The sequence below is a fragment of the Cryptomeria japonica genome, chromosome 10 (genome assembly GCF_030272615.1).
Source record: "Cryptomeria japonica chromosome 10, Sugi_1.0, whole genome shotgun sequence".
In the NCBI taxonomy this organism is placed as follows: domain Eukaryota; kingdom Viridiplantae; phylum Streptophyta; class Pinopsida; order Cupressales; family Cupressaceae; genus Cryptomeria; species Cryptomeria japonica.
Genome location: NC_081414.1, coordinates 487,521,396 through 487,533,232, shown reverse-complemented (window position 1 = coordinate 487,533,232; position 11,837 = coordinate 487,521,396).

Below are 11,837 nucleotides of genomic sequence, written 5' to 3'. Positions count from 1 at the left end.
TGAGGTTTATTCTTCAAGATATTTCAAAAAGGAAAATGATATTCTGAGAATGTATCATGATGTCATTGCTAAGGAAGAGGTCTTTTGGAGACAAAGATCTAGGGCCCTATGGTTGTTTGTTGGGGATAAGAACACAAGATTTTTTCATTTAATTGCCCTCAAACATAAAGTTGCCAATAAGATCTCTAAGCTGGTGGTGGATGATGGTATGTTGGTGAAAGAGGAGGAAATATGTGGAGAGGTTTCCCATTTTTCTTCTTCCCTTCTCTTGGCTGAGGCTAATCTGCATGTTGATGCTCAAAATTCTCTTTTGGGAGCCATCCCATCTATCCTGAAAGAAGGGCATAATAAGTTCCTGACTACTATTCCTTCTAAAGATGAAATTAAAGTTGTTATCTTTTCTTTTGATGGTAACAAAGCCCCTAGTCCAGATGGTTTTCTGGTGTTTTTCTTTCAATATTTTTGGAATATTATGGAGAAGGATGTTTCGGATGGGGTGAAAGATATTTTTGGAGCTGAATCATTGCTCAAAGAACTATATTCTACCTTTATTATGTTAATTCCAAAATGTGTTGGGGCTAATTCTATGAATAGCTTTCGCCCAATAAGCCTTTGTAATTCATTCTATAAGATTATTTATAAGGTTCTCACGCTGAGGATTTTTCCATCATGTCGAATATCATTTCTCCTCAATAGAATGGATTTGTCCCTTGTAGACAGATTCTATATTCTATCATTATTGTCTTGAGAACATCCATTCCTTGGAGGTGTCCCATAAAGAGGGCTTTCTTATGAAGTTGAATATTTCTAAAGCTTATGACAGAGTAGATTGACCTTTTCTTTCTAAAATCCTTCATGTGTTTGGATTTTATGATAGAGTTATTAAACTCATTTGGCAGCTGGTCTCCACACCTTCCTTTGTGGTTCTTGTTAATGGATCCCCTTCTCTCTTTTTCAAATTTTATAGATGTTTGAGATAGGGGGATCTGATTTCTCCCATCCTCTTTACTATTATGGTGGAGGCTCTTGGCAAGTATTTGTTGAAACTGGTTACGGATGGTTCTTTCCAGGGTTTGAGACCGTATTCATCCAGTCTTGTGTGCTCCCACCAGTAATTCATTGATGATACTATTTTATTGAGAAGTTCTTCTATCAAGGAAGCTATAACTTTGAAGAATTATATTGATCTTTATAGCAAAGCATCTAGTTAGTTGATAAACTGGAGTAAAAACTCTCTTTTCTTTTTTAATACCCCGGATATCAGACAGAGAAGGATTGCAGATATTCTTGGTTGTGTTATCGATTCTTTTCCTTCCACTTACCCGGACCAGATTATTTTTGGTTGTCTTTGAATGATAGATTCAATATAAAATTGGCTAGCTGGAAAGGTGCTTTATTAAGTCAAGCTGGGAAAGTTCAACTTTTGAAGTCAACTCGTCAAAATCTCCCTATTTATGCTTTTAGTCTCTTCAAAATCCTTTCCAAATTTGTTGAAGTTATTGAAAGAATTCAGAAGCAGTTCCTCTAGTCTGGGGTGGAGGAGAAAAAGTCTATGCCTCTGCTTGCTTGGGAGAGTTTTTGTATACCTAAAGTTGGAGGAGGCTTGGGTGTTCGAAGTATCTAATCCTTTAATCAAGCTCTTTTGGCTAAACAAATTTGATGAATTTTTGAAAATAACCATGAATGGAACTTGATCTACCATAGTAAGTATTTGTTTTTCTCCCCCTCTTTGCAAGAATTTTTTAATGTGGACGATCTCCCTTCTAGTTCTTTTCTTTGGAATAATATGCTTAAGGCCAGGGAGGTTGCTTCGAAGGGAATTTTTTGGAAGTTGGGAGATGGCAAGACTATCAGATTCTGGGAAGATTCCTGGCTCCCTTTTGGTCCTCTTTGTGATCTCCCAGATTTTTCTCCTTTTATGGATGATTCCAAAGATGCTTTTGGTGTTTTTGTTTTTGATTAATAGAGAGATTTTGGCTGGGTTAATCTTTCAGAGGCTTTTCCTCCTTTGCTTCCTAACCAGTTTTCTCTTCTCTCTTATTTCCCTTGTCTGAACTCTAAGGACTCTATGATTTGGAAGGGGACTTCTTCTGGCCGATTCTCAATGACTTCTACTATTTCTTTGTTGTCTCCTGATCCTCCCCCCTCCCCTACTGGGTGAAAGCTTGGGTGAAGAACCTTATTATGAAAGTTAACATTTTTTATGGCTTATGCTTCAGAATAAAATCCTTACTATTGCTAATTTATGTAAAAGGGGTTTTTTTCTTCCCAATAGATGTTTTCTTTGCTTGTAGGAGGAGGAATCAGTTTCTCATTTGGTTCTTTACTACTCTTTTGCTTTTGAAATTTGGAGTTGTGTGTTCCAAAATTAAGGCCTCAGTTGGGTCTTCCCTCAGTAGATTTTGGATTTCTTTCAGTAGTGGAGATGCCTCTCTACTAATTCTTCCATCAAGTTGTTGTGGTCCTTTATTTTCTCTCATGTTTCTTGTGGGATTCGGAAGGAGAGAAATAATCATATTTTATGAGATTCCTCTCTCCCCCCTAATGCGGTTGCTGAAAAGATTTGCAGGGCTATTTCTAAGAATGTTAATATGGTCTTCAATGTTGGATCCTTGTACTCCTCAAACCTAATCAATGACTTTGAGATTGTTGTTTCTAAGGAATGGAGATTGGTTCTTCCTAAATGCCATAGACATAGGCATATGACTAGAGATAACTGTGTGTGGAATTTACCTCCTTCAAATTGGGTTAAAATTAATTTTGATGGGGCAGCTAAGGGCAATCCTGGGCTAGCTGGGTGTGGGGGAGTGATAAGGGATGAGAATGGTAGATGTATTGCAACGATGGCACTCCCCATGGGTACACAGACCAACCACCTTGCTAAAGCCATGGGCTCCTTCTAAACTTTGCAAATTGCTAAGAAACTTCAATGTAGGAAGGTGTGGATTGAGGGAGACTCGAATAATATTATTCAATGTCTTAAGGGGAAAAGGTCACCTTCATGGACGATTGAAAATATTATTAATGCCTCCAAGAATATAATCAATACTTTCAAGGAGTTTTATATTTCTCATAGCTATCAAGAAGGTAATTGTGTAGTGGACTATTTCGCTAACATAGGGGTTAGAATTATCACTAGGAAGGTGTGGTTTAATGAAGACACCTTGGATTTTGAGGTTCGATCACTCCTTATGCACGATTGAACACATGGCAGATATGAGGAGATCCCTACTATTTTTGATGATGAAAGTTATTTTTTTTGTCATCATTTTATGGCAAGTGTTTGGGTTGGTTGCCTTAAGTTGCTATTATTACTGCCAGACATTGCATGCTTTATGGGTGTTATTTGATTTTGAAGTGGTTGCTGGTTTTTCTATTGCAAACCCTGTTCTTCTGAAGTTGGTTGTCTCTGAGCTGAGTTTTAATACTATGGGGGGTCAGCGGCGCTAGGTGGAACCTCCTGTAGTGTCATAAAATTGCAACCCTATCTATTTTAACCATATTTGAGGTCCTCACCTTGGCGACAACATCTTCCTTCCCAACTCAGACTTCTCTCTGCACCTTCACCCTTGAATTTATCCTGTTTGAGCCATGAGATGGCCTCAGCACCCTATCTAGACCCCAAGATAGGGTAGGAAAGGGACATTACACATTTGTCCCCCTAGGATAGGGGAATGGTACCCTTTTCCCCCCTCTTAGGGTGACCCCAAGATAGGTCCCTCCGATCCTATTTGCATTTTGGGATTCTAAATCCCCCCCCTGATGTCGGCCTTTGGTGAGATGAATCAATCCTTTGAGACATGTATACAAGGGGAGTTGGTCCTCTCATTTGCATAGATAGGATAGACATGAAATATATACAAAATACATGATAGGCAAAATTCAAGTGAAAGGTCTTCATCAAGCATTCAAGTCTTCAAGCATCCATCAAGTCTTCTTCTCCACGTGTCTTCTTCACTCATCCATTGGAGCAACATTACAACATTCATTTGCAATCATGTGTTTGTGTTGGGGTTTTGTCATGTTACATGCCATTTCATGCGACATTTGTGATTACATTCAAGAAGCAAAGCAACCATCATCAACAAACTGCAAATGTACAAGGTATACATTTCCTTTATTTACATTTAAGCATTTGCCATTACTTTCTTTCAAGGTTGATTCCTCAATTGGGGTTTGACTAAGGCAAACCCCTCTTCCCTTCTTTTTTGTGTGCAGGTTGCAGGTGCACAACTATATTTGTAGGTTTGGACTTCATTTGCAAAGACAAAAGAACCCTTTTCATTTCACGGAGGACCGTGTGCATTTCAACACGGTCCCGACGAATTTTATCCAAATTTGCAAAGCAGATCCATATCAGTCTAAATATCTCAGATCCGAAGTTACAGTGCAATCCCAAACTGGTAGCTCTTCATTTCACCCATTTTATCTCTCTTTTTTACATAGTCAACAAGTCAACTGTTGTACTTACAAAAGAGGGCAAATTACATTCCAACCCTTGCAATCCACTTAGAATTCACATCCTTGTTTCCCTTGGATTTGGATATAGTGGATTCAACCCCTCTTTTGAATGTAAAGTATCCCCCAAGTGAAAATCGTCCTAGTGATTTATTTTCTCTCTCCTAGGTGGGGAATCACTAGATTTCAATTTTCCACTTTACATTTTGGTTAACCCGACGTCCTACATCTTTAATTCTAATTTCTTATTGTTAGATCTGAATAATTGCAATTTGAATTTCAAATTTTCATTTCCATGTTTGATCTTTTTGCAAAATTTAGAGGTTAATTGCATAAAAACCCCAATTTTTCATTTTGAGGAAATTGAGCTTGTGAAGTGTAGCATTTTGGTTGCTTGTTTCAGATCTGATTTCTATTTCAAAATTGCAATTCAAATCTATCTTTTCATTTTGAAAATTAATTGGTTAAACATTAAAACACAAATTTTTTAAGAATCTCCTATTTTGACCTTTGACTGCAAATTTGGTCGATCTAGACATCTCCAAATCAGTTGTTTTTTTGGATTCTACAATAAAATCATAATATCTATCATCCTTGAAAATTTTGAAAAAAGTTGGTCAGACCATGTGCACTTTCAACACGATCCCTGGCTTTTTTCCCAAAATTTCGAGAGTCTTCTTAAATCCCAAAAATTGGTTGATTTTATCAATTTTTAAACTTCCTAAGGTCGAAAGCAAAGTCAAAATTGAATTTTACAAAAAATCTAAATTTGAAATTGAATTTGTGCAAAACTTGGATCTTACTTCAATTTTCAGATTTATCATTGTTGCTAGACTTGTCTTCTTGCCTAAAATTCAAATTTTCAATTCCCCTCCTTTTCCCAAAATTCAAAATTCAAAAATTTAGTGGTTAGGTCCTAAAACCCTAATTTTCAAAATTAATTGGATTTTTTGCACTTCTCAATCATTTTCCCACAATTTCAGTTTTGTAAACATCATCTAAGGTGGCCTTATCCATTAGGTGTGACCCTTTTCAAATTTGTAATTTAATTCCTCATTTTTCTCAAAACCCTAATAGGGTCTTATTTCGACATTCACACCTTAATTTCACCTATCTAGAAATCATGAAATCAATCAATTTTGGGGGGTTAGCTCTCAAATCTTCATAGCTTTCATCCTTGAAAATTTTTGAAAAAGTTGGGAGGACCATGTGCACTTTCAACACGGTCCCTAGTTTTTTTCCTGAAATTTCGGGAGACTGTTATGATTGCATTCATTTGCTTAAATCCAACAAATTGGCTGATTTTGTCAAATTTTGATCCCTCTAAAATAAATAAAAATCTCCACTTTCAACATTTCAATTTTCAAGATATAGTTTAGAATTAAGTGGTTAATTAAGAACAACCCTAATTTTAAATTTCAATTCAACAACTTTCAATTTTTAAAATTAAGAGGTTTTTCAATAGGCCCTAATTTTAATCTCTTTTGGATAATTTTAAATTTTAAAATTAAGAGGTTATTTTTTTACATAATCCTAATTTTAAAATTTTAATTTCCTAGGAGGTTGCATTATTATTCTTTCAATCAATTTGTTCATTTAATTGAATAATTATTTTTCCTAGAATTTTGAATTATTCAATTATTTTGCAAGTTTAAAATTTCAAATTCAAATTTCACATTCGCAATTCAAATTCCATTTTCCCTCCTTTATTCAATTTTCTATGCATGTATGGGGTGAACATTATCATGGTTAAATGAAATATGAGTTCTTGTTTGATCATAAGTGCATATGGAGTTCTTATCTTATTTTGCTAATTCAATTTTACGTTACATTAAAGATGTTCATGATGTTCCCTTTCATGCATATGATGATAATTTAGTTCTCCCTTTCATTCATACCTATGATTTACCCTCTCCCAAAATTGATCTCATTAATAAGGGCACATTGGTGCAAAAAGGGAATATGGACACTTCTTTCAAAGATCTCCCTCCTAAAGATGAATCTTTGGAGAATTTTATTCCTTCTTCTCCTAAAAATTACCTCCCTCATAAGGATTATTTGGTGCAAGATGATGATATCATGGCTACTTATCCTAGTGATACCATACCTTCTTTTCACGATCTTCCCTCTAAAGATAAAGCATTAATTGCATATGATAATCCTTTTCCTAATGAGTGTCTTGAACATAAAGATACCTTAGAGAAAGAGGATGATATTATTTCTAATCATAATGCTCTCTCTCCCAAAAATCAAGAGCCTAACAAAAAACAAACCAATTCCATTCTTGTTCCTAGGAAACCAAAAATTCTTCTTGATTATCATGTTGTTCCTTACACATATACTAATGAGGTAGTTGATGAGAGCATAAGTGAAGCATCATATTCTTTCTTAGTTCCTACAATCCTCTCTTCAATTCGCTCAAATACACCATCTCCTACCAAAGAAGAACTCTTAGAGGATGATTGGGGGTTCTTAGATTTTACTCCTACCTTTTCTAGAAAGCCTAAGATGCTTGAATTTAATATTCTAGATTTTTCTCTTAAATTTGATTGGGCTTCTTTAAAATTCAATCCAATTCCCCCTAAGAGTGAACCCTCTTTTTAACATACATGCAATGGACAAATGTTTGAATGTGAGTGACAAATTCATGAGCAATCACACTTTCCTTTGTCCACATCTTCTTCTCCATTGTCTTGTAAATTCACACCTTCTCATTCTAATTTTGAGTTACAACAAGAAAATGTATTGACCAATCTTCTAAATTCCAACTTAATATCTCCTCTTTGTCCTAAACAAAGAAGAAAACATAAAAAACATTCTCAAACTTCTTCTTTTTGTAAATATCACCAAACCCATGGCCATTCTACTCATGAGTGTCAAGATTTGAAAACACAAATACGGCATTACATTGATTCACGCATGTTGAAAATAAAATCTAACAATGAATGGAATATTCATCATGATCATTTAAAATAACATTCAAGTTCCTATTATGTTGCTCCTCGCTATGTGACATAGTCAGCCTACCTATTGGGGGCTCCTTGTCATTCATGGTGGTACCTTTTTAGGTGCAATAATACTTAGTGAGCAACATAATAGTCTATTTATTCTTGCCTCTATGCTTGGGGGGAAAGAATACTCCTTTTTTTCTTTCTAAGGTTTCACTATTTTCTTTATGGAGTACATTATTCATAAACTTGATGTCCTTTCTTGCATGGATTTTTCCTTCATGCGAGCACATGTTTGTTCTGTGAATGGGATCTTCTCCTTGCTTGAAATGGTACGTCTATTATGAACAATCTCTCCTCAGAGAACTTTTGTGAACCTCCTTCTTTCTCTCTCTTTGCAAATTACCTCTTCTATTGTGTTATTCATAACTTGATGTCCTTTCTTGAATGGATTTATCATTCATGCGAGTGCATGTATGTTCCTTGGTTAGGATGCATTTCTTGCTTGAAACGGTACGTCTCTTATGAGTAATATCTCTCTAGAAGTGTAATTTTTCTCATTATCCTACGCTTGGGGGGAAATGATCTCTCTCTCTCTCTCTTTCTCTAAGGATCCACTCTTTCCTATGTTGTGGATAGCATGATTTTTATTACTTGATGTCATTCCTTGTGCGGAATTGTTATTGTTCACTCAAGGGTTTTCTCTTATACAAGAGGTGTAAGTCCTTGACTACAATCTCTTTCACACTTGGTAATGTACATCTATAATAAATTTACCCATCCCTATTAGGTTAAAATTGAGTCATCCTTCATCAAGAATCCCTTTCACCTAGCGATAGGAGGAAGGATTGAATTCTTTTTCTCTTATGTGCTTCATTTTAGAAGATGTTATATTTGTCTAAGACAACTCCTCTTGGAGGTAGATGTCTTTTGAGAAAAGATCTCTTCTCCTCCAAGGATCTCCTTTACACTTACAACAAGATTTCTCTTTTTCAATTATCTTATCCTTGCTTGAAGAGTATTCCCTCTCTTTCTTGGATTTATGACATTGTTGCATGATGGATATCTTCTTTGTGTTGAAGGTAGGTATCCTTGTTCTATTTTACTTAAGATATCAACATCACACTATGTTGTCATCTTAAGGGGGGGGCACCCACATTTCTCCTTTGTACCATACTTTTCTCTTGTATAGTAGGTCATTCTTGGAACCAGAGCACATACTCTTAGAGCAATATGATGTTGTTTTTTCCTAGTACACTGGGTCATTCTTGAAACCACAACATAGACTCTTAGAGCGAGATGTCTTCACTTTTTCCTTCTACAGTGGATCATTCTCGAAACCAAAGCACAAACTCTTAGAGTGAGATGACACCACTTTTCTCTTATGCAAGGTGATTATTCTCAAAACTAGAGCACAGACTCTTAGAGCAAGATGTCACACCTTTCTTGACTTTTGTACTATACATCTTATACAGGTTGTAGCGTACTTGGGCATAGAGTCCTATGAGGTGCTTCAAAAGTTACTTGCACACACATGCATGAGGTTGGGTGGAACTAATGGTGTTCTCACTCTCCTCCCTCACATGGATCACCCAGACCAACTCTGGGGGCTATATTTCCATGTCCTTCTCTTCGTGGATCACCTAGTTTTAGGGGCAAGATGTCCATGGTTTCTCTCTTGTTCACCTTTCTTCTCATGGATCACCAAAGTGTGTATTCATGTCCTCTCTCTCCTTCCTCTCATGAACCCATAGTTTTACTATTGATGGTTCATGGATGATGTCAACTTTGCTCTTTTATGTGATTACTTGTGTTTATGTGATGGCATTGGTCTTTTTGCTTCAATTAGTTGTTTGAGAAATTTGTATTGAGGTCTCTACGACTAGTTGATGTGTGGTCTTGTGTTTGGTTTTTTGCATCTTGGTCCTTTTTGTTTTGTGTACTCTTGCATATGTTTGAGTGAGTTAAGATCCTAGGATTGGGGGCTTTTATTCCTCAAGATTAGTGACGTCTTATACTCCTTGTGGTATTTCTCAGTATCTCTCATATTCATCTCCCTCTTTCTTCTACTTTATCAACATTATTGTCATAAGCCATACTCCTACTAAAGTGAGGGACAAATGTAGTGTCATAAAATTGTGACCCTAGCAATTTTAACCACATTTGAGGTCCTCACCTTGGCGATAACATCTTCCTTCTCAATTGAGACTTCTCTTTGCACCTTCACCCTTGAATTTCTCCTATTTGAGCCATGAGATGGCCTTAGGACCCTATCTAGACCCCAAGATAGGGTAGGACAAGGGTGTGGCACCCTTGTCCCCCCCTCTTAGGCTGCCCCCAAGATAGGTCCCTCTGGTCCTGTCTGCATTTTGGGATTCCAAATTACCCCTAATGTCAGCCTTTGGTGAGATGAATTAATCTTCTAAGGCATGTATAAAGGGGAGTTGTTCCTCTCATTTGCATAGATAGGGTAGACATGAAATATACGTGAAATACACGATAGGGGAAAATCAAGTGAAAGGTATTCATCAAGCATTCAAGTCTTCTTCTTCATGTGTCTTCTTCATTCATCCATTGTAGCAACATTACAACATTCATTTGAAAGCATGTGTGTTTGTTAGGGTTTTTTCATGTTATATGCCATTTCATGTGACATTTGTGATTACATTCAAGAAGCAAAGTAACCATCATCAACAAATTGTAGATCTACAAGGTATACCATTCTATTATTTACATTTAAGAATTTGCAATTACTTTCTTTCAAGGTTGATTCCTCAACCGGGGTTTGACTAAGGCAAAACCCTATCCACAACCCCTCTTCCCTTCTTTTCTATGTGTAGGTTGCAGGTGTGTAGTTGTATTTGCAAGTTTGGGCTTCATTTGCACATATAGAAGAACCCTTTTCATTTCATGGATTTTGTGGAGGACCATGTGCACTTTCAACATAGTCCCAGTGACTTTTCTCCAAATTGTAGGGCAAATCCATATTAGTCTAAATATCTCAAATCCAAAGTTACAGTGCAATCTCAAACCAATAGCTCCTTATTTCACCCATTTTATCTCTCTTTTTTACATAGTCAACAAGTCAACTCTTCTACTTACAAAAGAGGTAAAATTACATTCCAACCCTTACAATCCACTTAGAATTCACATCCTTGTTTCCCTTGGATTTGGATCTAGTGGATTCAACCCCTCTTTTGAATGTAAAGTATCTCCCAAGTGAAAATCATCCTAGTGATTTCCTTTCTCTCTCCTAGGTGGGGAATCACTAGGGTTCAAATTTCCACTTTACACCTCCTAACTATGTTAAGTGGAAGAAGAATCCTACCATTTGGCATAGATTGCAAAAGGGGGGTGTGGTGACTTTTCTGGAGAAGTTGCATGGGCACAACCAGAGTGCTAAGAGACAATTTGTGAAGGGATGGAAGGATGGTACGGTGCATCTATTTGGTATGGTGAGTGAGATTAATGAAGAACTTATTGCTGAAGTGATGGGGATTACTACAGAGGGGATTAAGTTTTACAGAGATAGAAAAATCTCTGACGATGTTGTGAAGAGATTCCCGAAGAAGGAGAAGGAATGTGAATGCTTGGTGAATGCCAATAAGACCTATTTTGAGCCGAAGAAGTTTAAAGCCATATGGTGAGGGCTTCTGAAGGTGATTATGGAGTTATTCACTCTAGATGATAGGTTCACTAAAATTATGGGTATCACTTTGTGATCCTTAACCATTTCCATCATAATGAGAAAATGGTGTACCCGTTCGCAGGCTAAAAATTCCTTGTCTTCTTTGATAAGTTCATATCAAGATTTTGACATAATAGACCATACTAAGAAGCCTAAAATTCAGATGTCTAAGGTAGAATACCTACATGCGAACCCATAATAGTTTGATAGATTGGTAAAAAAAATTAAGGATAAGGATACTCACCCTACTCTCATTTCTTCCCAGACTACACCTTCTTCTTCTTATATGCCCAAGAAAGTTCCAAACAACCTGATTACTATCCCATCATCTATCCCAAGAAAATTAGAGCCTTTCTATATTTCCTTATTGATTAATGGTTTTAAGCTAAGTAACTATGTTATTGACTCTGGAGCATCAGATATTGTTATGCCAGCTAAGGTGGCTAACTCCTTAGGATTAACTTTAACCAAAAACTTTGGTAATTTTTATTCTATGGAAAATAAACAAGTGCCTCTTTTTGGGCAAATTAAAGATGCACAGTTTGCATTTGCATATTTTCCAAATAAAAGGATCAAGATGACGATCTTGGTTGCAGATGTTCTCACCTCCTATGGGATGTTATTAGGATGAAATTTCTACAAGGATGTAGAACGTGAACTTCACATGGATATGTCTCAAGCTAAGATTCTTGTTAAAGGGATCATGCAAAAATTTCTTTTTGAAAAATAAAATAAGTATATAA